Raw genomic sequence first — 5,820 nt, 5'->3', positions numbered from 1 at the left:
CCTAGCTGTCCCCTCCCCTTCTCCTCCCGTTACCCCCTTCGCACCCCTTCTGCTTTTCTCCTCTCTCCATCCCACCGCCTCCCAGCCCATCCCCGCTCTCTCCCCATCCCCGGCTCCACGGAGCCCCCCGGTCGTGGGGCATCGCTGCCCCCGCTGGGGCGCTGGCTCTGCTCTGCAGAGCCCCCCACTCCCCGCTGGCGGGGACAGCCGGAGCTGACCCACGCCTCGGGCTGGCCGGCTTTCCCTTTCCCCTGGGTTAGGGATTTATACGTATAGGATTTAGAAATTTTTGCCATAGCTAACATTGCCTAGCAGTCCTCCTGGCCTGGTTTTGCACCCCATTTATGTATCCTGTCTGGGTCTTGCACCCCATTTTGTAATGCTATCTGCCACTTCCTTGATTTAGCCTGGAGAGCCTTGCTTCCATCCTTGGCATTGGCTGATTTGCTGCTGTACAATTGGGAAATGAAGATGCAATACCGAGTGCTCAACTCCAGAGGAACTTGCACTCTTTCCTCTGGGATATACACTTTGGGAAGCAACCAGGAGCATGAGGTTCCTGCAAAACAGACTATAATTTATGCTATTGTGGGTAATGTAAATGACAAACACAGAGATTTGACACTGTTTTGAGTCAAACTGATAGTGGTTGTAGTTTGTATTGCAACAGCTGCTTCTCAAGGCCCTTGTCAGGGCTGGAGCAAGCCCCAGGGACACTAAGGTACTGTGGCATCCTATCATGAGAGGAGACTTCATCCCAAATGAATGTTCCTCTCCTGTAATCATTTTTAGTAGAGTAGCAGGTAGGACTCTTTCCCCTAAGACAACTTACGCAATGGTACCGAGATCATGTGTATTGCACTTCATGTTGTTACACAACATGGCTGTTGGCTAAAAAAAGGATATATTCACTGAAATCTGGAAAAACTCAGTCTACTGTTGTTATTAGAGTTGTAAGTAGAAACACAAACCCTCAGGAGCTAGAAGCTCTTGTTCCTGAAGGCTGCTAGAAGATCTTTAAGAGGATCCAAGAGGCCTTAGGTTTGCATCCCAGCTGGTAGGTCCTATGTTCTGCTTCTGAAGTGATTCAGTTCAGAGAGTCCTGCCTGGATTGCTGAATCACCCATTACACTTCCCAAAGCAGATGACTATTGAGACATTTCGAAGCAGCTGCTCAGCCATGTTCTGACTCACGATGATCTTACTTTCCTACTGAGATCTGCTGAGATCCCTTACAACATGGGATTGCTGCTGACATTTATAACCCACGTACTTTGTGCCACCCAGGTCCCTGTGTCAGTGGAGCAGTGATCTGAGAGGAAGCAGCTACTTTTTCATGACCGCAATAATTTTTTTTGTGTAGTAGTAAGACTTTTTTAATAAAAGAGTGTTCAAATAAAGATTTTGTTTCAATCAGGCTGCCCCACCAGCACAGAGTCCACAGGGCAGTGGAATACAGTGGTATCTAAAAGACATCAAACAGGTCCAACACATGTCCAGCTTCCCAGGAACTGTGTGTGCCCTGGGTGGGCATAGGGCACAGCCCAGGAGATGCCAGATATGCTTGAGTCTCCAAATGAAAACCTGAGTGACACAAAGCCTCACACTGTAATTGTGTGAAGCAACTTTCTAGACTAACAGCACTGGAACAGAAGCACACACGATGGAATAGAACCTTGGAAGAGTTTTTTTATTTTGTTTCATTTTAACTTAAAAGTTGGAAGGGCTCCGACAGATGCTGTTTCCTTGTACGTGTATTTCCACATCACTTAGATTTCAGTTCTAGCTGTACTTGCAGACACTTCATCTTCTGCCGTATGTTTTTCCTAGCACAGTTTTCAAACCCTTGAAAAGCCACTGGCAAGCGAACAACAAAAGCCTTCTCTTTCTTTTCTGTTATTACTGCCACCAGCAAAGAGGAATTAGGCTGTAAAAGTAAAGTAGGTTCTTAAAGCATTGTATCAAACCATGTTCATTTTCCTTGAGCCTTATGGAGGTGCCTGTTCTACAGTTGTACTTTACATCAGCTTTCACATTTCTGCGTTTCATGGAACATGGAGCAAATTAATGAAGAAAAGTAATATTATAACTATTACCGCTTTCATATTTAAGCAGCTGGTCTCATTTTTGATTGGTTTATAAAATCACTTGGACAACAGTAAGACCTGATAGCTTTCTCTCTCACATGTTAAGGTTCAACAAGGTTCCAATGAAGTATGAAAAATCTTTCAAAATGAAAATGCTTGCACACAAGTAAAATACATTTGTTACCTCTAGTAAGTAAATGGTGTAATCTTATTTTCATCAATTCCTAGTGGAACTGAGAATCACTTTTTGAAATTGCATTTTCTTTCCACAGCTAAAAGCATTTTTATTCTTTGTTGTCTCTTGAATTAATTTAAGAGACTAAAAGAAAAACAGAGTTTTGTATTCTTCTGTTAAAAGAGCCAAACGTAAACCATCACAGTCATCTTTGTATCAAAATCCATTCTGATTAATTAAGAAAATTAGTTCTCACCAGCAGCTGCTCAGGGCACAGTGTCCATGTATCTGTACCCTTCTGATTCACTCCTGAGCGAACGAGCAATCTCTGAGGTACGGAGCGGTTGTGTGAGTGTGAGTGCGAGTGGGCCTGTGCTGCAGCTATAAAGTATCATAACCTATGCCAATGAAATGTGTTTTTCATTGTACATTGGCTGACATGAAACAGATGGTGGCAGCTTCAATACAGCAAGGTAGCAATACAAGAATATTAATTTGATAATATTAATTTTGCACTGAGAATCAGATCAGGGAAGAAAGTGGACAGAAAATAATATCTGCCCTCAGAAACACAGAAAATACCCAGAATCAGATGAATGCTTGGCCAGAGCCCATCTCCACCCATGGTGTCATCAGATGGGAACTAATCTGCTGGTGAAACTGGGTGGTGAGTGGTCCGGGTAGAGCAGGAAGAGGCTGACAGCTCTTGCCTGGGGACCTCTATGGCTCAAGGGCATCGTTAGAGTGGGGAGAGAGTTCATGTTTAAAACTTGTTCTTTCTAGTCAGGTATTTTGTGTATCTGAGGAGAATTAAAGCTACAAAAGTATAGAAGCACTGTTATATCCATTTGACATCACCACTCCAAGCCTGCAATGTGCCTGTAAGCAAAATTGCCTCCAAAGCTTTCACACCGCATATTTGAGTCAACTTTCCTCCTGATAGCAGATATTTACTTCAAGTAAACGAAAAAGCATTCACCTTTACTGCTGTGAGTACTTGAAAAATACAATTTTCTCGGCTTGATTGTTCAAATATTTCTCTCAAACAATTTTCAAATGTATACCATACAATTTGCATGATGCTCTGCATTAATTATGCATTTCTTTCAACAATGAAACAATAGCATTCATTTATTTCATGTGGCCATTCAAACCAAGAAAGTTTTCAATTTAGTATTCACAGCTTCCTGAAAATGTATATGTGATATTTGATATTAGCTACAGCTGAGGGTTTTGTCAGATGTCTCCAAACAGCTGATAAATAGGAATGAGTTAATTAACTCTTCTATTGCATCTTTTTCATGTTTGAAGTGGACTCTGAAACAGAATCTCAAATCCCGACATCCACATATTCAGAGAGTAAGACTTTGAATTTCCCCATCCAAACCTGCCAGTTTAGTTTTAAATTGGATTAAACCCCCCCAAAAGAATAATTTTCTAGATATCTATTTGTGAATAATCATGCCCCAGCAGCATGGAAATTCTCCATGATGGTGTATAATACTACCCTGAAAACTGTACGGTCATTTAAGCTTCCCAGATTTCTCAGCCACACCTTTGAACCACAGCTGGACTTTAACTCTGATCTGTGCTTCTCGAAGTCCTTCCCAGCAAAGTCCCCTTCCCAGCATCTCTAGCGATGTTTCCTAGTGATCCCACTTCAAGTTTTGCAGAAGCAGGAGGTTTAGGATCAGTACAATCATCTTCGCTTTCCCAGCAAGTAGTGGAGAACCATTACGTAGCAGGCATCTAAGTGTCCTCACTGAGTGGCATCTTACTGGCATTTTATGACTGAAAATTGGGCCAGATGTGCACATTCACACAGTGTCCATCCTGACTTTTTGGTGTGCTGTGTGTGAAGAAATCATCAATACCAGTACATGGAAACATAAGATCTTAGGTTTGCCTTCATCAAACTTCTAGAACATTGAGAGTCTGCTTAATTTGGGAAGTGAGGGTCAGGATCCTCTGCTGCACCTGAATACAGTGCCACCCTGTTTGAAGTCAAGGATGGAAAGCAGGTTGCAACCACTCAACAGAGGCAGAGATGTGGTGTTGGGTGATGGTGAATGGTGGTTTTCAGGGAAGTGGGATGCTAGATATAGGGATAGATATGTGCTTCTTGATGGCTAGACGTATTTGCCCACTGGGAAAATGACATCTCAGATACTTTCTTGTGAATTCAAATAGTTTGAAAGGATTGTAAGAGGAGGGGATATAAAAACCGATGCAATAAAGGAGGTTTGGCCGTATTATTACTTTGTAACATCAAGAGCTGCCAGTTGTTCTAAATAGCCATTCCCTTCACCAAAGTGTTCAAAGAGCATAATAACCAGCCATGGGAACACATCCTACAAAGTATTGTTAGACAGTGACAGCCAAGATGAGATCTCCTCCTTCTTAAACAATGTAGAACTTCCTCCAGTCCCCTCTGGTGTCCCACACCTGTCCAAATAAACTTGCGGCTAGTGAAATCAAATTATTCTATGGGAAAAAAAATTGTCAGCTGTGCACCAGGCTTGATTTGAGAGCATTTAAATATCTATTGGCTAAGGAGCCTGAGTGTAGCAGATCAAGTGTAATATTCAGCAAAGATATTAAGTGTAAGTGCGGCAAGTACAGAGAGAGACTCAAAATTGTTCACACAGGGAATTTGTGGGTGGCACTCCCCAGAGGAAAGAGCTATTGAGTTTATCTCTAACAGGGTGCAAAGCAACTGCTGCTGCCTTGCATAATCTGGCATTGGCATCAACTCTAACATCACTGGAAACCTCAGGCTGCAAACCGAATTGTAGCATTATGTGGTGATGGATTTATTCTTATTTACCCATGCCTCTGTGGAGCTCCTCCACATAAAATCTGTTTACCTTGTACTCTGTTCCAAGATTACACTTTGTCCCTAATTAAGAAGGTAAATCATAAAACCTAGTTATAAAATCAGTATTTCATGTAACTAATATCAGACTGGGTAAACATTTATCACTTAAGTTGTTCCTGGCAGAGTGATTCTGAAATTTTATGGCTCTAACACCTAAATCTTAATTAAAATAGCTTTGATTTTTTTCCTTCACGTGCATTCTCCTCTCTGAGAGTATTACAAGATTAAGCAGGTACTGCCACATTTTAATTGCTTATAGGTAATTCATTTGTTTTGTTATAGACTAGATGCTCTAACAGCTTAAGGCAACAGTGCAAGGAAACCCAGATGTTATTAAAAAGGAAGTGGACAGGCACTCCATTAGTTGTGTACTGCATTAGGAAAGCTCTGTAAGTTGAGGAATTGCTAATCCTATACATACAGGGTCCATTCAGACAGCTATAAACCTGACAAAATACAATATTTTGCTTTTTTCTCTTCTTAGGCTTTGTTTCCATTCCCTACAAAGCCAAGAGGATGGAAAATAAGCAGAGGGAAACTGACAGGGTTTGATTACCTTTGTGTTACCAGTGTGTCAGGTGGGAGTTCAATTAGGTGCAAACATTAAATTTTTGAGTCATGTTTTGTCATTTAATAATTAAAATGTTTTTAAAAGATAAACTATCATCTTAATTCAAAAA

The sequence above is a fragment of the Columba livia genome, chromosome 2 (assembly GCF_036013475.1).
Source record: "Columba livia isolate bColLiv1 breed racing homer chromosome 2, bColLiv1.pat.W.v2, whole genome shotgun sequence".
In the NCBI taxonomy this organism is placed as follows: domain Eukaryota; kingdom Metazoa; phylum Chordata; class Aves; order Columbiformes; family Columbidae; genus Columba; species Columba livia.
Note: the sequence above shows the minus strand (reverse complement) of the source record.